Below are 27,176 nucleotides of genomic sequence, written 5' to 3'. Positions count from 1 at the left end.
AAAAGGGTTGGGATGAGTCAGGGAGAGCTAGGGTGGAGGCAGTCTCTAAAGCTGTCTTCAAGGAATGGAAAGAGGAGTGGGGAAAGGATTTAGGATCTATGGGGTCAGCTAGGTTTCCTTTTATTGAGTTTATATAATGGTTTTTTAGGATGGCAAAACCAGGTATCTAAAGTCGAAAGTATCTAACCATGCCTAGGAAGGAAAGGAGTTGTTGTTTTGTAGAAGGTGCTGGGGTTTGACAGATCAGTTGGACACGATTGGCAGGGAGAGCATGTGTGTTTTTATGAGAATTATGCCAAGATAGGTAACAGATGAGGAAGAAATTTGGGCTTGACTGAAGTAATGGGGGCTGTCTGTGAGGCCTTGCGGCAGTACAGCCCAGATAATTTGCTGAGCCTGATGGGTGTCAGGGCCAGTCCAAGTGAAAGCGAAGAGAGGCTGGGATGAGGGGTGTAGGGGAATAGTGAAAAAAGCATCTTTAAGATCAAGAACAAAATAGTGAGTTGTGGAGGAAGGTGTTGAGGACAAAAGAGTGTACGGGTTGGGCACCACAGGGTGGATAGGCAAAACAATTTGGTTGATAAGGTGCAGATCCTGAACTAATCTGTAAGACTTGTCCGGTTTTTGGACAGGTAAAATGGGGGAATTGTAAGGAGAGTTTATAGGTTTTAGAAGCCCATGCTGTAGCAGGCGAGTGATAACAGGCTTTAATCCTTTTAAAGCATGCTGTGGGATGGGATATTGGCATTGAGCGAGGTAAGGGTGATTAGGTTTTAATGGGGTGGTAAGGGGTGCATGATTGGTCACTAAGGAGGGAGTAGAGGTGTCTTATACTTGTGGGTTAAGGTGGGGAGATACAAGGGGAGGATGTAAAGGAGGCTTTGAACTGGGGGAAAAGGTGGCAATGAGGTGTGGCTGTAGCCTAGGAATAGTCAGGGAAGCAGATAATTTAGTTAAAATGTCTCGGCCTAATAAGGGAACTGGGCAGGTGGGGATAACTAAAAAGCAGTGCTTAAAAGAGTATTGACTAAGTTGGCACTAGAGTTGGGGAATTTTAAGAGGTTTAGAAGCCTGGCTGTCAATACCCACAACAGTTATGGAGGCAAGGGAAACAGGCCCTTGAAAAGAAGGTAATGTGGAGTGGGTAATCTCCGTATTGATTAAGAAGGGGACGGACTTACCCTCCACTGTGAGAGTTACCTGAAGCTCGGCATCCGTGATGGTCTGGGGCTTCCGAGGCGATCAGGCAGCATCAGTCTTCAGCCACTAAGCTGAGAAGATCTGGGAAGGAGTCAGTCAGAGAGCCTTGGGCCGGAGTTTCAGGTGCTCTGGGAGTGGCTGCCAGGTGAGTTGAACAGTCTGATTTTCAGTGGGGTCCCACACAGATGGGACGTGGCTTAGGAGGAATCCCCGGCTACAGGCATTCCTTGGCCTGGTGGCCAGATTTCTGGCACTTGTAGCAAGCTCCTGGGGGAGGAGGTTCTGGAGGAATGCCTGGCTGCTGCGGTTCAGGCGTTTGGAAGTTCTTGTGTGCTGGAGATGTGGCTGGGGTTTATCTCACAGTGGAGGCAAAGAATTGCAACTCAGAAATATGTTGCTACTTGGCTGCCTCTACTCTATTATTGTACACCTTGAAGGTGAGGTTGATTAAGTCCTGTTGTGGGGTTTGAGGGCTGGAATTTAATTTTTGGAGTTTTATTTAATGTCGGGAGCAGATTGGGTAATAAAATGTATATTGAGAATAAGATGGCCTTTTGACCTTTTAGGGTCTAGGGCTGTAAAGCATCTCAGGGTTGCTGCCAAACGAGCCATGAACTGGACTGGGTTTTTATATTTGATGAAAAAGAGCCTAAATGCTCTCTGATTTGGGATAAAGAAAAACAAGCATTAACTTTGACTATGCCTTTAGCTCTAGCCACCTTTTTAAGAGGAAATTGCTGGGCAGGTGGGGGAGGGCTAGTCATGGAAGGAAACTGTAAGCTGGACTGGGTGTGAGCAGGGGAGGTGATAAAAGGATTATAGGGTGGAGGAGCGGAGGCTGAGGAAGAATTGGGACCTAGCTCGGCCTGGCAAGGAAGGGAGAGGTCAGATGGGTCTGTAGAAAAGAAAGATTAGAAAGACTCAGCGATGCTTGGGGTTGGGACTGAGGGGACAGGTGGGAGGCAAAGAAGGACGATTTGGGATGAGTTGCATTGGGAACAGAGACTAGGGAAGGACTGATATGTAAAAGAATGCCTGGACGTCAGGCATCTCAGACCATTTGCCCATTTTACAACAAGAGTGATTTAGATCTTGTAGGATGGAAAAAATGAAAGTGCCATTTTCTGGCTATTTGAAACCACTGTAGAGTTTGTACTGGGGTCAAGCAGCATTGTAGAAGAAAATAAAGCATTTAGGTTTTAGATCAGGTGTGAGTTGAAGAGGTTTTAAGTTCTTGAGAACACAGGCTAAGGGAGAAGAGGGAGGAATGGAGGGTGGAATGTTGCCCATAGTGAAGGAGGCAAGCTGAGAGAAAAGGGAGAGTAGAGACATGGAGGGAAGAGGTTCGGGGGTTCTTACCCTATAGAAAAGCGGGAAAGGGGTCGGGGCACAGAAATTAGGGGTTGGGGTGCAGAGATAAGAGGTTGGGGTGTGGAAATAAGGGATCGGGGCACAAAGATAAGAGGTCAGGGTGTGGAAATAAGGGATTGGGTGCAGAGATAAGAGGTCGGGGCGTGGAAATAAGGGATCGGGGCACAGAGATAAGGGGTCGGGGCATGGAAATAAGGGATTGGGGTGTTCTTGCCCCCCAGAAAAGCAGAGAAGGGATAGAGACAGAGAGAGAAGGGGTCAGGGTTCTTGCCCCTCCCCCAGAAAAGTGGGACTTGCCGCTAAGGGTGAAGGACCAAGGCAGGCGTCCCTGTATGGTCAGACACCTCTGAAGCGTGGGTGAATAATCAGAGAGGCATCCATGCAATGACTAAACCCCAAGGGAAGGCTGCCTTCCCGAGTCCGTGACTGGCGCCGGAGTTTTGGGTCCACAGATAAAATGTGTCTCCTTTGTCTCTACCAGAAAATGAAAGGAATTGAAATTAAGAGAAGGGAGAGATTGAAGGGTGGCACCAAGATTGAAAGGAGAAAGTGGTTGAGGGATAGTGAGAGAGGTTGGAGAAGAGAGTAAGAAGAGGCCACTTACCTGATTTAAAACTGGTGAGATGTTCCTTGGGCTGGTGGATCTGAGGACCTGAGGTCGTAGGTGGATCTTTCTCACGGAGCAAAGAGCAGGAGGACAGGGGATTGATCTGAGTCACGGCACCAAATTTCATGCGTCTGTGTGAAGAGACCATCAAACAGGCTTTGTGTGAGCAATAAAGCTTTTAATCACCTGGGTGCAGGTGGGCTGAGTCCAAAAAGAGTCAGCGAAGGGAGATAGGGGTGGGGCCGTTTTACAGGATTTGGGTAGGTAAAGGAAACAGTCAAAGGGGTTGTTCTCTGGCGGGCAGGAGTAGGGGTCACAAGGTGCTCAGTAGGGGAGCTTTTGAGCCAGGATGAGCCAGGAGAAGGAATTTCACAAGACAATGTCATCAGTTAAGGCAGGAACGGCCATTTTCATTTCTTTTGTGGTGGAATGTCATCAGTTAAGGCAGGAACCAGTCATCTGGATGTGTATGTGCAGGTCACAGGGGATATGATGGCTTAGCTTGGGCTCAGAGGCCTGACAGTCTCTGTCTCCTGACCTTGTGATCTGCCCGCCTCGGCCTCCCAAAGTGCTGGGATTACAGGCATGCGCAACTGCACCTGGCCTCTTTTTTTTTTTTTTTTTTTAACAACAATGTGTTTTATTTTAAAACAAGTCTATAAAAGTAGAAATCACACACAAAAATATGGATTACTCTGACATGTTGGCAAAATAGGTTATGCAAAGTAGGTTATAGCTGGACTTGAGTTTGGGAGTTCTGTATGTTTGAGGGCATCCAGAAGTCAGAGTCCTTGACCAGTCCTTGTCACTAATCTGTAAACAATAATTTCAAGTAGAATTTAGCATTTTTTAACTACTGAGAAATTGAAGCTTAATAATTTCCTGTGTAACACTACTTAGGTCTGAGCAGATAAGGGCATTTCATACTATTGTTCCTAACATTAAATTTTTTTGATTTAAAAAAACAGTTAATGTTAATAGGAATGATGAGTTTTGGCTTTTTTTGTTGCATTTTGAACATATGAGGAATTCATCAATTTAAACTAGTTTTTTTTGTTATTTTTAAAAAGCAGAGTATAATCTTTTTACTTCTATGTACCAGTTTAAAAAAAAAAAAAAATCACTGATGCTATCAAAACGTTCAGTACCTGAATCTTAACTCTTACATAGGTAAAAGTAGTGCTTACTGCTGAAACTGCATGGAACATATACCTATATACCTTCTTCTAGTGTTTGTTTGTTTTTGTTTGTTTGTTTGTTTGTTTTTTACAGAGTCTGGCTCTGTTACCCAGGCTGGAGTATAGTGGTGCAATCTCAGCTCACTGCAACCGCTGCCCTCTGGGTTCAAGCAATTCTCCCGCCTCAGCCTCCCTAGTAGCTGGGATTACAGGTCTGTGGTACCATGACTGGCTAATTTTTGTAATTTTAGTAGAGATGGGGTTTTGCCATGTTGACCAGGCCAGTCTCGAACTCCTGACCTCAAGTGATCTGCCTGCCTCAGCCTCCCAAAGTGCTGGAATTATAGGCATGAACCACTGTGCTCAGGCTTCTAGTGTTTATTTTCAATTGAAGGGAACATGCAGTTCCTCTTAGGGAATTTTAGGCCCCATTACCCTATAAAATGAATAGTTTTGAATAATTATTGTGAGAGACCATTTAAAAAAGACAATTTAAAATACTTGATTCCAAATTAATATACAAGTAACCTCAAGAAACCCAGTGCTAAAGGAAAACAGCAGGCAACTACAGTTCTGAATTCTTCCATGAAACTTTTCAAGAATAGAGACTGGGTTAATACTACCTTTCTAAAACAAAGCAAGTCATTTAAAAAGCTGAAGAACCCTTGTTAATATAATTTGATTACAAAGTTAGAAAAGCAGAATTATATTTCTTCACCTAATTTAGAATTCTGGAAACATAGTACCTTAGTAAGCATTAAAGGATACCTCAAATTAACCTGTCATAGAAAATTGTCTCTTGAGCTTTCAAATCCTATACAAATTCTTTACCTTTTCTTGTTTATTTATTTATTTATATATTTATTTTTATGTTTTAAGGTGAATTACATGGGGCTATTTGTTTCTCTAACCTAATTTCAAATCTAAAGGCAAAATTAAAATGCATTTTTTCCTATTTCCAGAAGAAATTGCCTCAAATGCTACTATTCTATGATTCTCTTTCTGTTCACCTCACAATAAAATAGCTTATTGTTCTTCCAAACTGTCTTATAAGGCAATACTATAAAATTAAATAGATAAAAGTTACCATATAGGCTATGAAGATTGTTTGCTGGTGGTAATTTTTAAGCTTGATTCTGAATAGACTTCATAAGAAGTGCACTTGGAAGAGGTGGCTCAAATTTTGCTCTTTAAGGTGTCTTGAAATTATAGGCTCACTCTCCCAACATTTCAAAAAGCCTTTTTGAAAGGCTTTACCTTAAGGGCAAAGCAGTGATAGAAGCTTTAGAGTCATTTCAGAAAAGCACATTGTTTTCCCTCTTAAATCATTGCTTAATACTCCTGGAATGAAGGCAAAGAGAAAACTGAGAATAAAACTAGCCAAGCACTCCAGCAATTGGGCTTCCTGCCTATTTTCCCTGTCCCAAAGAAAAGGGAAACACCATCTTGCAATAAATACTTTATAGACAACTGGACTTTTGCAATGTCAGTCAGCATTTGATGTCCCATATCTCCTAATTCTTTTTGTTGCCAATAGTTGGCCTGGCAGTGGTAGTTAACTTGGAGCAATTAATCTGTAGATGAGGAAGGGCTTCCTTTAACAGTTGAAGGGTGCTGTCTGGCAGGATTCCAAAGACTTGTAGTGTTTTTAGAGTGGGAATTGCTTCAAGTTCAAGTAAAGTTTTGGGTATATCATAGCACCGACTGAGTGATACGTATTGGAGGTAGTTGAGCTGGAAAATATCTGAAAGCAGTCATTCTTTAGCTTTAGCATGACATTATCACTTACGTTTAGGTGGACATCTAGACCCTCATTGGGGGATCTTCTAACTAAAGTAGAGACATTGGATTTCAGGATATTCTTTCGGCAGCTGCTGAGATTCAGCTGGGTGATGCTCTCTGACAAATGCGCAACAGCCATTTGCACATGTTTTTTCAGTGAAGTCATATCACCAGCAGAGATTTAGCTCATCCAGTCTGGAACAGCTGGATTAGGAGAACCCAGAACAACCAGTTGCACTAAATTTGAGTTCTGTGCAAGATTATTGATAATGGGATCTGAAAGCCATAGGTCTTCCAGAAAGCTTAGATTCTACAGCTTGGAGCCCTGAGACAGAATACCATGGAGGGCAGACACATCTATAACTGAGTTCAACGCATCCCTCTGCTGTATATGCAGAGGGCTGAAATGTTCAACCAATGGTTGGTCATAAATGATTGTTGGCAGTGGAAGGCAACCGGCCCATACTAATCACATCTGGCTTCAGATTTTTACCTGTAAGGTATAAAGTCTGCCACAGAGACTCAACAAATGCTAGGGTAATACCATCTCTTAAAACATCAGAGGCCTTTAGCAGCTCAGTGAGGCACAGACAGGAAAATATCCCCAAGAGCAGCTCATCTGGAAGGGAGTCCCATGAAACACCTGGAAAGTTCTCTCCATTTAGTTTAGACCTGTTGATGATCACAGTCTTTGTCATTCCTTTTGCTATTCAGCCATTTCCTTGGGTGGCTGTGTGATTGGCCCAGGTTTTAGAGCAGTTCCTTGGGGATATTCTCACTGACTGCCTCCTCCTTCTCCAGGGCAGAGACCCCGATGCCTGCCAGTAGTTCAGAAGTCTTGCTGGAATCGTATCCCCACATGAAGCTGGTGGTAACATTGCTACTCTGGTCTGGAATCTCTTAAAGGTGGTTCTTGTGCATGGCATCTGCAGGTTTGGGAGTTTTAAGTACATGTGTTAATTGCACAGCTGCCTGCCTCCTGGATTCCTGCTTTGGTGCACGGCAGCCCCTAGCTTGCTTAGGAACGCAGCAGCTACATCTATGAACTCTAGCAACATTTCAAGTGGGATGGGCACTCCCTTTTATTGTTTTTTAAGCTCCACTTTTCCTTTCTGGAATTAAAATTATTTATTTTTTAAGTGTATAAATTTATAGGGTACAAGTGTAATTGTGTTACATGCATAAATTGCCTAGTGGTGAAGTCAGGGCTTTTAGGTTAGCCATCACCAAATAACGCACGTTGTACGCATTAAGTAATCTCTCATTAACCACCCCTCTCCCATCCCACTCACTCTTCAGAGTCTCCATTTGTTTATTATTCCACACTCTAAGTCCATGTGTACACATTATTTAGCTCCTACTTATAAGAACATGTGATGTTTGTCTTTCTGTGTCTGACTTGTTTCACTTAAGATAATGGCCACCAGGTCCGTCCACATTGCTGCGAATGACATGATTTCATTCTTTTTTATGGTTGAATAGTACTCCATTTTGTATATGTGCCACATTTTCTTTATCCAGTCTTCTGTTGGTTAACACTTAGGTTGATTCCATATCATCGCTACTGTGAATAGTGTTGTGATAAACATATATGTGCAGGAATCTTTTTGATATATTTATATATCTTTTTTATGTAATTTATTTAACTTTGGATAGATATTCAGTAGTGGGATTGCTACATCAAATTGCTACATCTATTTTTACTTCTTTTAGAAATCTCCATACTGTGTTTTCATAGAGGTTGTACTACTTTACATTCCTACCAACAGTATGTGAGTTTCCTTTTCTTCACATCCTTGGCAACAAGTTATTTTTTATCTTTTTAATAATAGCCATTCTGACTAGTGTAAGATGATATCTCATTGTGGCTTAAATTTGCATTTTTCTGATGATTAATCATATTGAGCATTCTTTTCATATGCCAGTTGTATGTATTCTTTGAAAAATGTCTATTCATATCCTTTTCCCACTTTTTAAGGGATAACTTTTTATTGTTGAATTGTTTGAGTTTCTTGTAAATTCTGGATATTAATCCCCTGTCAGATGCATAGTTTCAAATATTTTCTACCAGAATGACTAAATTTTTTTAAAAAAACTTTCCAAATTAAGTGTTGATTAGGATGTTATATTAGTCAGGGTTCTCTAATAAGACAGAACCAATAAAATATATATACATACATATATATCTACATATTATATATATACATATTATTTTCTCTCTATATAGAGAAATATATATATACATTTTATTGTCTCTATATATCTATATGTATTTCTCTCTCTCGATGTATATATCTATATATATAGATATATATCTATATCTACTTATATATCTATATATAGATCTATATCTATATATAGATAGATAGATATAGATCTATAGATATATATATCGAGAGAGAGATACAGATATGAGTGGGGATTTATTAGTAAAATCAGCTCACAGGGTTATGGAAGATGGGAAGTTCCATGACAGGCCATCCAAAAGCTGAAGACCCTGGGATGCTGGTAGCATGGCTGAGTCCAAGTCTGAAGAATGAGAACTCAGGTATAAGTCTTGTAGTTCAAAGGCCAAAGGGCTTGGAGTTCTGATGTCCAAGGACAGGGGAAGAAGAGAGTGTATTCCAGATCCAGGATTGACAGAGAGAGACCAAATTGCTTTTCCTCTCTTTGTGTTCTATCCAAGTGATATGGTTTGGCTGTGTCCCCACTCAAATCTCATCTTGAATTGTAGTTCCCATAACCCCCATATGTCATGGGAGGGACCTAGTGGGAGGTAATTTAATCATGGGACAGTTACCCTCATGCTGTTCTTATGATAGTGAGTGAGTTCTCATGATGTCTGATGGTTTCATAAGGGACTTTCCCCCTTTTGCTCAGCACTTCTCCTTGCTGCTGCCATGTGAGGAAGGACATGTTTGCTTCCACTTTTACCATGATTGTAAGTTTCCTGAGGTCTCCCCAGCCATGCTGAACTGTGAGTCAATTAAACCTCTTTCTTTTACAAATTACCCAGTCTCGGGTATGTCTTTATTAGCAGCATGAGAATGGACTAATACACTAGGCCTCCAGCCCATTAGATGGTGCCTACCCACATTGAAGGCAGATCTTTCCCATTTAGTGCATGTAGACTCACACCAATTTCCTCTGGAAACACCCTCACAGACTCACTCCAAAATAATGCTTTACCAGTTCTCTAGATATTCCTTAATTCAATAAAGTTACCACCTAAAATCAACCATCACAGATTTAAAGTAACTGGAATTCTTACACAATGCTGGTGGAAGTGTAAATGGGTAAAACCACTTTGGAAAACTACTTGTCTGTTTTGATTAAATCTAAATATATGCTAAATAATTATGACCCAGTAATTCCAGATCTCACAAAATGAGTACATATATTCACCAAGAAACTTGGGCATCTCAGAAGCATTATACCAGAGCCAGAAAAAATAAAATATTTATTTACACAGAACAGATACATAAACTGAGGTATATTCAGACAACTTGAATGCTTAGCTATGAAAATGAACAAACTACTACCATAGGCAACAACATGGATGAATCTCACAAACACCATGTTAAGTGAAAGCTGTTGGACATATAAGGCTACCTACTCTTTTTACATTTATATAAAGTTCAGAACCACAAAACCTATCTATGATAAACAGTGAAAACCTTGGGAAAGCAGGGGGAATAATGAGTTGGAAGGGGAATGAAGGAGGCTTTTTGAGTTTGAGTAACTCTCTATTTCTTGCGTTGGGCGATGGTTACAAGATGTTTTCATTCTGTGAAATTTCATCGAGCTGTATGCTTGTGATTTGTGTACTTTTAAGATGCATGTTGTTTTATTTTGGCACAAACATTTATTAAAGAAACTTATAAGCAATCCAACAGAACCTACTGAGTTCTATAAAAATTATCAGAATACATATGGCAGAAAATTTATATTATTTTAAACTCTTATGGGGAAAACTTACTACCTACTACACAATGGGTTAATCTCAAGAGGCAGGGATTGCCTTTTGATAGATGAGTTGGGATTGGAATTTAGGTGTGTCTGATGTCAAAGCCCATGCTCATAGCCACTATCTTGTACAGCCTTCCATTATGATTAGATATTCTCTTCCTTATCTACTTATGACAAACTGTGGTTTCGTATATTTTCTTTTCCTGTTTTATTTTGTGACACTAAGCAACAGTGAAATATTATCTATATCCTTAATTGCATTTCATGATACCAAAATAAAATTGAAAAACATTTGTTTGCTCTAAACAAGGCCAAATGACTACTTTTATGCATATATGTATGTATTATTTGTGTGTGTGTGTGTGTGTGTGTTGTGATCACAAAACTTAGATGTATGATGTATGTGGTATATCATTATATCTTTTGAATAATTCTTCACTTGTGTCATGGCAGTTTTAATACTTTGCTTGGTATTTGACCACAGCTGAACATTGAGCAGACAATCTCACTGAGCTGTCTGTGGTCAGCATTTAAGGTGGTTGTTGTTGTTTTGTTTTGTTCTTACCTCCCTGGAGATGTGCTAATTCAGAATCTTTCAGAGTATGCAGCAGTTTAATTTTTTCCAACGTGCATTGACTTGTACACAGAGATATTAAATTATATCTGTCATTGTTCATCTGTTGCCCAATGATAACATTTGCTCAGTTCCCCAGGAGTGTTTTATAATTCCCGCCTCATTTCAACTCGGTCTTATGTTCATCCCTCTTCTGGTTGTTAATAAATTGATGAAACTGCAACACCACCAGTCAAACGTAGGTCTATACCATCGCCCTGTTAACCTTTCATACACACTGAAAGTTGGTCATTTATTTTTACTGTTAGCTTTCCACCTCTTAAATACTTTATAAGCCACAGCTAAAGTGGCACATGCTCACCCTTTAGATACTGAATTTAATATGTAATCACCAAAGAATGTGAGAATTCTATTGTTTTTATAGAGGTAAATGCTTTTTTTCCCTAGAGGGTAGCCATTTAGTTTAGCTATTGAATATCATAGATAATTATTCTCTATTTTTCCTTAAAAAATAGTTTGCCAAGTATTCCAGCTCTTCTCCTATATTCACTCTTATTCCTTTAACTGACTAAATGCATCTGACATATTTATTACTGAAGATATATATTCATAAGACACTTTACAGAATAAATGTTCAACTCATTAGAAATCTACATCAGAATAATATATATATATATTTTCATTTGCTTATATTATATCAATTTTCCTCACTTGATTTTTCAGAGACTATACTGATAGAATTCCTAAAAGGACAAAAGATTATCTCCAAAGAAAAATGTTTGCAAAATTAATACATTCATATGACAGAGCAGTTAAATTTTTGGCTTCCTTAATATTGTAATGCATAGAGCTAGCTGAGATGACTATTAAGTAATCATTATCTTTATTATGGACAACAGTAGATCCTCATTCGGTTCAGGTAGATGCAGCAAACTAACAAATCTTCCTTTATTATAGTCTATGTACTGATTATAGAGTAGCTACAAAAGTTAAAACTTGTTCAAAGTTAGAAACAATGATACACCCACATACTCTCTGAGCCACCTTTCAGTAACCTGCCTATTTCAGAACTTGGTAGCTTCAGCTCATATTATTATTATAGCTTTTGCTTTCTTTTTTTTTTTTTTTTTGGCAAGATACTTGGGAAAGGTGAAATAGAATAGAAAATCATTACAATGCAATGGTATTTCTGCATTGCCTGTAGGTTTAATATTTTGATTTGTTTCTCACCTAGACACTTGGTTATAAATCCAAATGAATTTTTTTTAATCGGTCTGGGAAGAGAAATGTCTTGAAAAAACCCACCAAGCTTTATTTGTGAAAAATGTAATGAAAAGTTTAAGGAAGGAGAACGAGGACTTACAATACCAAGATTTTCATGAAAATTAATCTGACCTATTGCTAAACTCAAATTCCAAGGCTGAGTTTTGAAACAAACTTTCTTATGGCATTATAGCTAATCTGTGATGACTGTTACATAAATAGCTTTTTTGCACTATACCAAATACAAGTGTTCTCATTTCCAAATCCATGAAAAACTGTTATGACATCGAATAAACAAGAATCCTTTTAAAAGAATAGGCCGTTGCTACAATCAAGTCAATTTCAGCATTCTTTTCCCAGAACTATTTTGCATATTGGGTCATACAACAGTTTTAGTCCCAGTAACTGTCTATTTTGGGACCTCACCTACAATCTGGTGACATTATGGAAAAAGTATGAAATTAGAACTGTAATATGAATAAAAAAGGCAAACATCTAGAGTTTAAAAGATTATCTTTGTACTTAGCTGCTTTTCATTTATAAAGGTACTTTTTAAGCACTAATTAATCCGCTTAAAACCCCCATGAGCATGGCTGGACTAGGAGAAAAACAGAGTTTTGAGGAGAGAAAAGTGAAAAGTTCCCATTGGAGCTATATTTTTCCATAGCTCATCTCAAAGCAGAATCTCCTAAATAGGTAAGTCAATTAAATTCCTCTTATCTGAACAGTCAGGCTGTTCAGTAGATAAAGAAATTCCATTTTGCTTGAGACCCCTAGGGATAACCTAAAGCATTGTTCCACAGTAAGCCAACGTCTCAGAATTGAGAAATCAAGGGAGCCCAGAATCATCTTAGATATTTGGACATCTTACGGATCAGCGATGGAAGGATTTAAGCCAAGTAACACTGGTTCTGACTAGGATTGGACATATTTCTAAGAAAATAACCAGTTGACTCACCATGTCTAATTCCTTGCAGGTCAATAATTCATTTCTGACTATGGCAGTTTCAATCAAACTTTTGGAGTGAAGGAATGCATGTGGGTGTCACTGACTGCCACTGGCAGGCCCGAGGCATAAACAAGAGAGAAGACCAAATAGAAGGGGAGAAGTTGTTGTGGTAGAAGATCACCAAGTAATTATTATTATTTTTTTTTTCCAGAGGCAGAATTTTGTTCTTGTGGCCCAGGCTGGAGTGCAATGGCGCAATCTCGGCTCACTGCAACCTCTGCCTCCCGGGTTCAAGCAATTCTCCTGCCTCAGCCTCTCGAGTAGCTGGGATTACAATATTTGTAGTAGAGATGGGGTTTTGCCATGTTGGCCAGGCTGATCTCGAACTCCTGACCTCAGGTGATCCACCCACTTTGGCCTCCTAAAGTGCAGGGATTACAGGCATGAGCCACCGTGCCCGTCCCGCCAACTAATTCTTAAGACGCAAGCAATAATTTCCTCCACTGGCTCAGAGGGCAGTGAGCTAAATGCACTAGGTGTTAAGGCAATAGAAGGAATAACAGTAAATTCAAGGAACGAAGACAGGTGTATGCTGGAAAGTGCAGGAAGATCACCACGTATAATAGCCAAGTTATGGGGAAGCCATGTCAGAAACCAGGATATTGCATATAGATAGAATCTCTGACCTATACAAAATGTAGCCCAAGAAATATGTCAAATCCAAGTATAACACTGTAGCAAGGAACAATAGTGAAACTGCACACACACACACACAGAGGCACACACAGACATAGCACTTATAAATACGTGCAAGGACTCCCAATTCTACATTCTTGCTCTATATTTTCCCATAGCATTATTGCTTTCTAACATATACTTCACAAATTACTTATTATGATGTACTTGCTCCCTCCCACAGAGAATGGAAACTCTATTAGGGTAGAAAGTCTTGTTTTGTTCATTGATATATGCCTAGAATATACAACACTCTCTGTAATATAATAGGCTCTTGATAAATATTTGTTGACTGAATAAGTTAGGTGTGTGAGATTTAAGAATGTTTATGAGATGTTCCAGAGTGGATGAATGAAGGATACAGAGCACACTGAGCTCATTGCAGTGGATTGTTTATCCAAAGGAGTACAAAGTCTGAAGCAGGGAGACCAACTAAGAGACTACTACAGTAATCCAAGGGAATAGATGATGATGCCTTGAACCTTGAGGTTTTTTTTTTTTGGAGGCTGAGTCTCACTCTGTTGCCCAGGCTAGAGTGCAGTGGCATGATCTCAGCTCACTACAACCTCTGCCTCCTGGGTTCAAGCAATTCTCTGCCTCAGCCTCCTGAGTAGCTAGGATTATAGGTGCCCGCCACCACACCTGGCTAATTTTTGTATTTTTAGCAGAGACAGAGTTTCACCATCTTGGCCAGGCTGGTCTTGAACTCCTGACCTCGTGATCCACCTGCTTCAGTCTCCCAAAGTGCTGGGATTACAGGCATGAGCCACCGTGCCTGGCCAGTAGTGGAGGTTTTAAGAACTGGTCAGATGGAGGATATATTTTTAAGGTACAGCCAATGGGATTTTAAAAAAAGAACACTTGAGTTGTAATTGACATACAGAAAGCTGTGCAAATGATATATCAAAGAAATAATAAAATTACATTGTAGATTGTGCTCATTAAAATAAATTCAGTTAGGGTTTTATTGTGATAATTCACTGAGAGAAATTAAGTATTCTTGGTGCCAAGCTATCCTCTTAAATTGATATCAGTAAACTGTAAAGATTAAATAGCTATATGTGCATAAAATAGAAATTATAATGAAAACAAGATCAGTGTGACAATTAGCTGTACCATATTAAACTAAACCCCTTTCAGAAGTTACACTGTATCCTGAGTGTTAAATCATAAGAAGTATGTTGCTGTTTTCACTCATAACAAATCTGTACAATCTCAGTATGGCTAAAATTAGGTCGGGCATTTGGCAAGCAAAAAATGTGCTTGGTGACACATCCATATCCTTTGAACAAGAATATTAAGAATGTGCAGGTTTATATCCTAGAGTGTTTCTCGTGGCTATTGTAACTCAAATTGGAAACAATTTAGATATTCAAACCTAGAGTATTTAAGTAAATTATGGCACGCTCATACAATGGAATACTAGAGAGTCAATTGAAAGGATGTTGTAGAAGTGTATATATTAGCACAAAAAACCTACCTACATTTTTTTTCCATCATATTGACAGAAAAAAAAGAAGTTAGAGAACAGCATTACAGGCCAGGCTGGTGGCTCACACCTGTAATCCTAGCACCTTGTGAGGCCAAGATGGGAGGATTGCTTGAGCTCAGGAGTTTGAGACCAGCCTGGGCCACATAGCAAGACTATATATATATATATATATGTATATATATCCCGGTGTGTTGGTGCATGCCTGTAGTCCCAGTTACTTGGGAGGCTGAGGTGGGAGTTTCAGCCTCCCGCCTCAGCCCAGGAGTTGGAGGCTGCAGTGCCTATGATCGTGCCACTGCACTCCAGCCTGGGTGACAGTGAGACCCTGTCTCAAAACAAACAAACAAAAAAGAAAACAAACAACAAAAAAACAGCATTACATGTGACCCCTCTTGGAGGGTGATGGGTTAATCTGTTTATGAACAGAAAAGTTCTACAAGCATATAACACAAAATGGAAACTGATTATCACTGGTGGGATTATGATTATATTATCCCTATTTTCTAAAATGTTAATACTGTCATAATACAAATGTTTGAATGCATGGAACAACAAAGATTACAATAGACTAAAGGATTTCACGATTTAGAGAGATATACAAGTCTTATTTTCCCTGGAGACTCACCCTTGTTCATGCATCACAGAGTAAACTTCCAACAGCACTATTACTGGCACTTCCTGACAACAATATTTCTTATTGAGATTTGTATAAGTAATGAGTTGCCAAAATAAGTATTTTAAACTCTCACATAAAACTCTTCAAATGTGAGAAATGTGGCGAAATATCCACATGTCCATAAGATTACTTTCAGGGTTTTACCAATTACAATAATAATTAAATGAGTAATTAATGTGGATTCTCAGAGCCTCATGTACTTTTTAGTTAGCTATACAAAAGACGAACTAGGGAGAAAATTCTCAACAGAAACAGCATAACAGAGAGCCAGTATCTTTAATTTTCCTATTAAAGACCCAGTTTTTTCTCCATATGGCAAGGCAAATAATGTATATGTGGCCAACTCTGGATTATGCAGGGTCATGAGGGACAGAAACAATGTGGATAATTGAAACCCGCTGATAATCCAGAAACCTAATTTTACCTAATAGTTGCAACCACCTCCTGGACAGAACCCTTCCATAGAGCTGCTAATGAGAAGCATAATTGAGTGGTTTGCGTTCATCTGCTTTCAGTTATCCTTTGTAGGTGCTAATGAACAGTGAAATGGTCAAAGGGATGTCAGCCAAAGGAAGTGGTAGGAGAAAATGCAGGACATGGATAACCCAGAAACTGGATAATCACCCTCAAAATGGCTGAGTTAACTGCAGTGAGGATCAGCTATTAACGAAATTCCATGAGGATATATGTCACTAAACCAGATCTTCATATTAAGGGTTTTCACATGTACATATTCTAGCTTGGTTAACATGAATTACAGTATAGTCTTACAAGTTCTGTATACTGTAGTGATTTTCCTTGATGGCAATGATAGGATATTTATCATCAGAGCATAGCTAATCAACTGCAGGATCCTCTGCTAAATATGGCCAACAGGCTGCTTATGAGTCCAGACTCTGGCAGACAGCCCTGCTTTTAGACCAATGGAAATGTTATTGACTCACCCCCATGCCTTTCTGGGAGAGAATATAAGCATTGCTGGTATCTGATCATCAAAAAAAAATTATTGCTCCAAATTCATGTTTTAGTAAACAGCATTTTGAAAGTCTTGTCATGGTGCAAACATTTTGTGACTTATGTTAAGCATTTGGTTTTCAAAAATTGTCAAAAATAAATGTTTTTAGAGTACAATTCCTTTCAAATATTACGCAATAAACTAATATTAGTAACAAAAACTGTATCTATGTTTGATTAGTAAGTAAGCTCTTAAATGGTTGTGAAAGTAATTTCCTTTTATAAGGATGTACTTTAGGACAAATTACTTGTTACACTCACTAATATTCAGAACTTCAACTGTATCTACATATGATTATTAATGCAGCTCTCTATAGTAGTAACAAAAGTGATTTTCATTTATGGCAGTTGTTTAAAACGAAGTACACTGTAAACTCTCTGGTATTTGTAAATAAAACTGTATGTGCACATGAATATTAATAGTTTTTTATAGCAATTGTGAGAGTAATCTCCATTTATAGCAGTCATTTTGGGTAAATGAGATTTTTAATCATTTTAATATCAACTGTTATTTCTTGATCTTATTCTGTGATAGTGTGTCCTTTTGCCCGTATTGTGAGCAAAAGGATGAATGACCTAGTTGTGTATAATGTGCATTGTTTAAGCCACTTGAATATTCTGGACTATTCTCTAACTTTTGCTTAAACCTAAAGAAAAAAAGTAATTTTCAATTCAATTACAGGTAACATTCACTAAACTATTTAACTGAAAAATACAAGTCCCTAAATTTCTGCTTTATTGAAAATTTAGGTAAGCTATAGTCCTCTTCAATTTGTTTTTATGAAATACAATGGCATGAGTAGGTGAATTGTAAAATTTATTTATATTGAGCACTTGCTATGTGCCTGACCTGATATTGTTTTATATGTATTGACTCATATAATACAGTTGGCAATCTGTATCCATGATTCTGCCTCTGTGGTTGGATCCAACCAACCACAGATGGAAAATACTGGGAAAAAAGGATGGTTGTGTCTGTAGTGTACAGACATTATTCACTAAACAATACAGTAAAATAGCTATTTACATAGTATTTACAGTGTATTAGATACTATAAGTAATCTAGAGATAACTTAAAGTATATAGGAGGATGTATGTAGATTATATATAAGTACTATACCATTTTATATAACGGACTTTAGCATGCATGGACTTTGGCATCTGAGAGAGGACCTGGAACCAATCCCCCATAGATACTGAAGGACCACTGTACTTGCAAAAAAAAAAAAAAAGAAAAGAAAAAAAGAAGAAGAAGAAAAAGAAGCAATCTATGGGGGAGATGACACATATATCTGTAATTTATTACAGATGAGAAACTAAGATTAAGTAATTTGTCAAAATTCATCTAGAGCTCATAAGTGGTAGGACTGAGATTTCAAACCAAGCAGTTGACCTCTGGAGTCAAGCTTTGTAATACTCCATGCTGTACAGCTTCACTTAGGTTCCTGTTGCCTAAAGTCTATAGACCAAGTATTACTACTTTTTAAGTTTTCCAGAACCATCTTCCAACTTTTGCATCTGTTCATTTGACAAGTGTGTCTTGCATTCAAATAGGCCCACAGAAACTCTATTCTGTGCATAGATTTTGAATTGCTTTCCATGTGTTTATCAACTTGATTTCTCCCTCAGTTAATCATTCTAGTCTTTTAGTATTTTAATCTTCCCAATTTGATGCCTTCAGTTCCCTCATGGACATGAATTTCTACTAAACAAATAAACAATAAGGAACTTACTATAATACACTGCATTTGCAAAGCACTTTTGCATGCTTGCTCTCATTTTGTTCTCACAGGTTTGTTTGTTATTTTTTAATTATAAAAACTATTCAAGTATGGCAGGAGTCCTAGAGTGAGAGGCTAAGTTGTGGTAGTACCCACTGTGGATTCAAACATGTCCAGGCATATCTAGATACCCAACAGGGAAAACACATCAGGGGTTTATTTTTATGGGGGTTTGAGGACTCTGATGTGAGCTATAATACTGGATAAGTTGAAATTGATATCCGCCCACAGCACTAAGACATCTCCCCAAGTTTTGGAAGAATAAGAACCCTCCCTTGAACAAGAATTCAGTTGAATAGATGGGAAGAAACTAGCTTTGAGGTGACATGTTGGTGAAATAAACTAGTTTGATCAGAAAAATATGATCTGTGTTACAGGGGTAAATGGTGGTTTAGGAAAGCACATATGGATCTGTGCTATGTTGGAGGCTGAGGGTCAGGATGTTGGTGCAGGGCTATGACAGATAATAGGTCAAATGAAAGAGTTTTAGCATTAGAGTGATCCTAAAAACTTGAAAGCACAAGGCAGTACTATTAGTGGCTTAGAAACACATTGATATACAAATAAGGGCAGAAAAGAGTACTGAAATGGAAAGGAAAGGCAGCCAAGGCTACAACATTGTGGCTGACATCCAGAGGTATTACGGAAGCAGCAGTTGCCATTAGGGAACAGGTCTGGAGCAGGAAAGGCAGAGATCACAAAGGCCATAGGAAGAGGAAAATGATCACTAGCTATTCATAAACCATGTGAGTTCCTCTTTGAACCTGTCCCACCCTCTTGAACCAGAATAGAGGGATTGGAAGGAGGATTGGATTCCAGAGACTCAGCTGTTAGAGGCTGGGAGACTGATTAGATTTTACTATTATTGTGACTCTCTTAGGCCACACATTCTGTGCCACCTCATTGGTAGAGTCTAAGGTAACTAAGGTTACAAGCATATTGCAGATATGTATAATTACTTTTTTCTATTACTACCAAACCCAACCAACCTAGACAAGTCTTCATTCAATTTACCACATCCCAATTTTATGTAAACACAATTCCTGAAGTCATCTTTACCACTACTATTAGTTCTCTTTCTCTTTTCCCACAATTTGTTTTATTATTTTCTCTTTATTTTACACAATTATTGAGTGCCTATACATGTAAAACACTACTAGGTCACATAAGCAATAGAAAGGGGGATATGACACAGGCAATTTCAGCCTATCAAAGGAGCCAAAAATGCTCACATATTATAAAATAGCATCCAGATGATGGAGAAGTTTAGGAATAGTACTGAGTAATGGCTAAATATGAACCTTCTTATGTTCTAGGTCCCAAGTTGGTAGAGGAGCCATTTTTGTATTCCAGTCTAGTGGCATAGTTAGTATTAGTCCTGCCTGGATCAGAAAGCAGGAGAGACAAATAGTTATTTCCTTTTTCAAATCTCTTGCATACATATATCAACTTCAGAATTTTTGCTACCTTGGATAATCTTTATGCTGAAGATCATAGATGCAAGGAGCCTCCTTTAAGCTGTGGCTTGGCATGGGGCAAGGGTAGGTCTAGCCTATGGCCTGCAAAGCCTGGAGCCATGGTAACAAAGCTGGTTTGAAGAACTGAAGAATTCATATAAAGAGCCTCGTCAAAAGAGCAGGGAAAAGAGGTAAAAAGCAGGAGTTAAGCAATATGACTGCAATCAGAAGGCTGCCAAGATGGAAGAACCATTCTGAGACATCGGATAGGAGAAGAATTCCAGGAAATATTACCTTTATGTGTTACAATATAGAGGCAGTAGCCTTTTGTGAGGCATCTGTGACCTCACCTGTGGGAAGGAAAGGAATTATTAAAGCACCAAGCCCGATTAGATTCAATCTATGTTACTGTTATTTCTTCCAATTATTTGGCCAACTGATTTTAAAAATCTTTTATTTTGGCGTATCTAAATGTTGAGAAGTGACGTGTCTACTCCTTACAGATTTCTTTTGAGAAGGGTGCCGTTATACTCACCTGATCTTTCCTTTCAATGCCAAGGGAAACAAGATGATGGAGGAGGAGAATTCTCATACTGAACCAAGGGGATGGCCCATCCAAGCATGTGTTGGACATACTCCCAAAGCTTGACCATCTAGAAATGACAAAAATAAATGGATGACTGAATATACATATGATGATCACATTCAAAATAAAAACTGATGTCAATACTGGTGTCAGATAAAGTATAATTTAAGAACAAAAATTTAATAGGACAAAATAAGTTTATACTGATTAAAAACAACGAAGATATTTCAGTCATGCAATTTATGCACTAAAAGGTAACATCAAAATTCATTCAGCATATGATGATGATGTTAAAAATAAAAGAGAAATGGACAGAAATAGAATTGCAAAAGCTTAACATACCATCACAGCCTCTAATTATCGAGTAGATTAAGAACATGGAAATACGAGTACAGGAATATTCATTGCATTATAGTATGTAATGTCAGGAAATTGGAAATCTAAGTGTCCATCAAGACACTATTGGCTAAGTGTATTATAACCCATACAATAGACTATAATAAAGCCCTTAAAAATGTGTTGTCTCCACAATAACATAGAAAGGTGACTTTGCTATCTAATTAGGTGAAATCAGAGTAAAATGTTTAAGATAATGCTATTTTTTTCATCTTCCATTCTCTAGCCTGAGGTAATGCTATTTTTGTAAATACAAAATATATTTAGTGGATTTATACACATATTATCTATGTAACTACATAGAGAAATGGTTGCTAGAAGTCAGCAAAAGTCTAAGAGAAACTGTCACTTTTTTACTCTCTATATATCTAAATCGTTGGCATTTCATATTGTGTGCTTGTATTTTATTTTAGTACATTTAGAAAATAATTTATAAGAAAAAATTATAGACAACATGAGAAGAGCTATAACCATAGACTAAACTAAATCATAAGTACAGAAGAATTTTTCCCAGGAAATTCTCTTTGCAGGTTTACAGACAAATTCCCACACAAAGTAGTCTAGTCAAGATCATCAAAACGATTATAATCGCCTGGAGTGGACTTCAGTTTTTGTTTGCCATTTTTGGAAGAGTTTCTTGAGTATGTTTTGTGGCTGTCCAGCATCAGAACCTCCTTTTTATGTTTGAGGATTTCCTCAGAGTATGAGTATGGAGAGAAGGCAGGGCTTGGCTTCCACTACAGGAATTAAAAAGGCCAGATACTAATTATCTCTGCCTCCAAGCCTAGGTACATGACCTAGGCGAAACTTATCAGATTCTCTGATCAGGAGCTTGGAATCTAAAATAAAGAAGCAGGAATGGGGAAGACTTCCTTACCGTGGATGTTGACTGCAATATCCAGTATCTAATGGTAGCAATTCCAGTAGTGTACTCAACAGACGGTTTCAGTGGCATGAGGTAGGCTGTAGTGCTGAGCCCTATCCTCCTGTGGTTCTTGCATTCATACTGATCCCAGGTCTTTGATCTTTCTATGAATTCTATGAAATATCTGTCATTCTTCCAATAAACTCCATCTTTGTTTACGTTAACCACAATCATTTTCTGCTGCTTGAAATTAAGAACCCTGTCTGTATACCTACTCAATATATGTTATAGTCAGCATAACCCTGGTGACAAAATGTTAACAAGATACACCAAATTTACTTACAGATGAAAAATATAAGTAGATTAAATTTGATATTACTGGAAATAATCTATCATAACTATATTGGGTTTATTTCAGAAATACAGAGCAATTTCCCAGACAAGCTATTTATATATAACATCAATAGATGAAGATAAATGAGTATCTCCATAGATGCTTTAGGTAAAATTTAATACTCATTCCTTCAATTCAAGAATAATTAATAATTAAGTACTTACTACATGACATATACTGAGTCAGGCACTGTGTTTTGTAGATGAATAAGACATAATCAATCACTTACCTCACGAAGGCTATGGACTAACAGAAAGACAAGTGAACATATGTAAAACATAATGTGTCGAACGCTTTCATAGAAGTTTGCACACATTACTCTGGTGGCACAGGTAAGTGACTCTGCCAAGTTAAGAGGTTCAAGAAATGCTTAATGAATTGATGATTTTTGCTGTTTCCTGAGAAGTTTGCTTTACAGAAGAGACATTCCTTGATACTAGAAAGGATGAGAGAATAGATGAAAATGAAGCTATATTATGTGTGGCAGGAAAGGATAGAAGAGCAGATTGGATTGCCTAAAAACTTCCCTTCCCACTTTATTTTCTCATCATGGCTACCACCATTATCTAAGCCACTATAATATCTTGCCTAGTATCCTGAAATAGTTGCCTAACTCTTCTTTCTGTTTGTACTCTTTCTCTTTCTCCTTTCTAATTTATTCTTTGTATAGCTGAAAAAGTGTGCTTTAAGAACATAAATCAAGCCATACCACTCCGTACCAAAAACTCTTCAGTGGCTCTCTGTTGCTCTTAGCCTAAAATAAGATCATGCATTATCTGGCACCTACCCTTCCTTCAACCTCATTCGTATCATTTTGTTTGTTTCTTAGTAAGTTCTAGTATCCATGCTTTTCATTTTGTCCTTGAACACATCAAACTTTTTCCTGCCTTTGGTCCTTTGGTTTACTGTTTCCCCACCATAACTTTCCCTTAACCCAGCAACCCCCTCCACTGCCTATGTGCTTTTATTTCTTGTCTCACTTTCATCTGTCAGGTCTAACCTCACATGTCATCTCCTCAGTAAGACCTTAACTGGTCATTCTCTCCCATTTACTCTTTGCCACTGTCTATTTTTATTATCATACAACTACAGTCTGTACATCTTCTGTTTGCTTGTTTATTTTTCTACGTCTCCGTTAGAATGTAAACTCTCTGAGTGCAGGGACCTTGTCTGTCTTGCTCACCACTATGTCCCTACAACTCACACTACTGGCTGCCACATAGTAGCTTCTCAATATAAATGTTTGTTGAATGAATTAACCTTTGCATTGCATAAAGACTTTGTAAATAATGCTAAAATACAAATGTCAAACTAGAAAAAATATTTACAACATGTAGTTGACCCTTGAACAACATGGGGGTCAGGGCAACTGATGCCCCGCACAGCCAAAAATCCATAGATAACTTTGATGCCCCCAAAACTTAACTACTAATAGCCTATTGTTGACCAGAAACCTTACCAATAACATAAACATATAAAAAGTTTTGTATATTATATGCATTATATACCATACTCTTACAATAAAGTAAACTAAAGAAAAGAAAATGTTATTAAAATCACAAGGAAGAGAAAATATATGTACTATTCATTAAGTAGAAGTGGATCATCATCAAGGTCTTCATCTTCATCATCTTTGCACTGAGTAGGCTGAGGAGGGGTAGGAATAAGGGTTGGTCTTACTGTCTCAGAAATGGCAGAGGCAAAAGAAAATCTGCCAGTTCAAACATGTTCAACATGGTCCCAGTTCAAATCCATGTTACTCAAGGGTCAACTGTATAAGAAATGTATGACATCTAGAGGGTTAATATTGGTATGCATGTAGAGCTGCTATATATCAACAAGTAAAAGAATAACAACCAAATCAGATATGCACGGAGGATATGAACAGATAATTCGTAGAAGAAGTACAAGCAGCTCCTACAAATACAGAAATTTCTTCACCTTGTTCATCATAAAAACATAATTTTAAGAAATTAGGTATTTTATACTATTAGACTGTCAAATATTGATGCAAATGTTAATATGGAGTGCTAATAATCTCATATGCTATTTATAAAAGTGTAGATTGGTACAATCTTTCTGGAAGGCAGTTTGATGTTATCTTTTAAATTCTTTTTTTTTATGCTTTAAGTTCTAGGGTACATGTGCACAATGTGCAGGTTTGTTACATATGTATACATGTGCCATGTTGGTGTGCTGCACCCAGTAACTCGTCATTTAGCATTAGGTGTATCTCCCAATGCTATTCCCTCCCCACTCCCCCTACCCCACGACAGGCCCCGGTGTGTGATGTTCCCCTTCCTGTGTCCATGTCTTCTCATTGTTCGATTCCCACCTATGAGTGAGAACATATGGTGTTTGGTTTTTTGTCCTTGTGATAGTTTGCTGAGAATGATGGTTTCCAGCTTTATGCAAGTCCCTACAAAGGACATGAACACATCCTTTTTTATGGCTGCATAGTATTCCATGGTGTATATGTGCCACATTTTCTTAATCCAGTCTATCATTGTTGGACATTTGGGTTGGTTCCAAGTCTTTGCTATTGTGAATAGTGCTGCAATAAACATAAATGTGCATGTGTCTTTATAGCAGCATGATTTATAATCCTTTGGGTATATACCCAGTAATGGGATGGCTGGATCAAATGGTATTTCTACTTCTAGATCCCTGAGGAATCGCCACACCAACTTCCACAATGGTTGAACTAGTTTACAGTCCCACCAACAGTGTAAAAGTGTTCCTGTTTCTCCACATCCTCTCCAGCACCTGTTGTTTCCTGACTTTTTAGTGATCACCATTCTAAATGGTGTGAGATGGTATCTCACCGTGGTTTTGATTTGCATTTCTCTGATGGCCAGTGATGATGAGCATTTTTTCATGTGTTTTTTGGCTGCATAAATGTCTTCTTTTGGGAAGTGTCTGTTCATATCCTTCGCCCACTTTTTAATGGGGCTGTTTGTTTTTTTCTTGTAAATTTGTTGGAGTTCATTGTAGATTCTGGATATTAGCCCTTTGTCAGATGAGTAGGTTGCAAAAATTTTCTCCCATTCTGTAGGTTGCCTGTTCACTCTGATGGTAGTTTCTTTTGCTGTGCAGAAGCTCTTTAATTTAATTAGATCCCATTTGTCAATTTTGGCTTTCATTGCCATTGCTTTTGGTGCTTTAGACATGAAGTCCTTGCTCATGCCTATGTCCTGAGTGGTATTGCCTAGGTTTTCTTCTAGAGCTTTTATGGTTTTAGGTCTAACATTTAAGTCTGTAATTTATCTTGAATTAACTTTTGTGTAAGGTGTAAGGAAGGGATCCAGTTTCAGCTTTCTACGTATGGCTAGCCAGTTTCCTGAGCACCATTTAGTAAATAGGGAATCCTTTCACCATTGCTTGCTTTTGTCAGGTTTGTCAAAGATCAGATGGTTGTAGATGTGTGGTATTATTTCTGAGGGTTCTGTTCTGTTCCATTGGTCTATATCTCTGTTTTGGTACCAGTACCATGCTGTTTTGGTTACTGCAGCCTTCTAGCATAGTTTGAAGTCATGTAGCGTGATGCCTCCAGCTTTATTCTTTTGGCTTAGGATCGTCTTGGCAATACGGGCCCTTTTTTGGTTCCATATGAACTTTAAAGTAGTTTTTTTCCAGTTCTGTGAAGAAAGTCATTGGTAGCAATGGGGATGGCATTGAATTTATAAATTACCTTGGGCAGTATGGCCATTTTCATGATATTGATTCTTCCGACCCATGAGCATGGAATGTTCTTCCATTTGTTTGTGTCCTCTTTTATTTCGTTGAGCAATGGTTTGTAGTTCTCCTTGAAGAGGTCCTTCACGTCCCTTGTAAGTTGGATTCCTAGGTATTTTATTCTCTTTGAAGCAATTGTGAATGGGAGTTCACTCATGATTTGGTTCTCTGTTTGTCTGTTATTGGTGTATAAGAATGCTTGTGATTTTTGCACATTGATTTTGTATCCTGAGACTTTGCTGAAGTTGCTTATCAGCTTAAGGAGATTTTGGGCTGAGACGATGGGGTTTTCTAAATATACAATCATGTCATCTGCAAACAGGGACAATTTGACTTCCTCTTTTCCTAATTGAATACCCTTTCTTTCTTTCTCCAGCCTCATTGCCCTGGCCAGAACTTCCAACACTAAGTTGAATAGGAGTGGTGAGAGAGGGCATCCCTGTCTTGTGCCAGTTTTCAAAGGGAATGCTTCCAGTTTTTGTCCATTCAGTATGATATTGGCTGTGGGTTTCTCATGAATAGCTCTTATGATTTTGAGATACGTCCCATCAATACCTAATTTATTGAGAGTTTTTAGGATGAAAGGCTGTTGAATTTTTTCAAAGGTCTTTTCTGCATCCATTGAGATAATCATGTGGTTTTTGTCTTTGGTTCTGTTTATATGCTGGATTACGTTTATTGATTTGCATGTGTTGAACCAGCCTTGCATCCCAGGGATGAAGCCCACTTGATCATGGTGGATAAGCTTTTTGATGTGTTGCTGGATTCAGTTTGCCAGTATTTTATTGAGGATTTTTGCATCAATGTTCATCAGGGATATTGGTCTAAAATTCTCTTTTTTTGTTGTGTCTTTGCCAGGCTTTGGTATCAGGATGATGCTGGCCTCATAAAATGAGTTAGGGAGGATTCCCTCTTTTTCTATTGATTGGAATAGTTTCAGAAGAAATGGTACCAGCTCCTCCTTGTACCTCTGGTAGAATTCGACTGTGAATCCATCTGGTCCTGGACTTTTTTTGGTTGGTAAGCTATTAATTATTGCCTCAATTTCAGAGCCTGTTATTGGTCTATTCAGGGATTCAACTTCTTCCTGTTTTAGTCTTGGGAGGGTGTATGTGTTGAGAAATTTATCCATTTCTTCTAGATTTTCTAGTT

General features: G+C 38.2%; 1 pseudogene; it reads right to left on the bottom strand.

Annotated features, from left to right (window-relative positions):
* Nucleotides 1-5,816: 5,816 nt before the first annotated feature.
* Nucleotides 5,817-7,059, bottom strand: LOC100462102 (S-phase kinase-associated protein 2-like; annotated as a pseudogene).
* Between the last annotated feature and the right edge of the window lie 20,117 nt (nucleotides 7,060-27,176).

This window comes from Pongo abelii, chromosome X, assembly GCF_028885655.2.
Source record: "Pongo abelii isolate AG06213 chromosome X, NHGRI_mPonAbe1-v2.0_pri, whole genome shotgun sequence".
Classification (NCBI taxonomy): domain Eukaryota; kingdom Metazoa; phylum Chordata; class Mammalia; order Primates; family Hominidae; genus Pongo; species Pongo abelii.
This window is presented reverse-complemented; position numbering and strand designations above follow the sequence as displayed.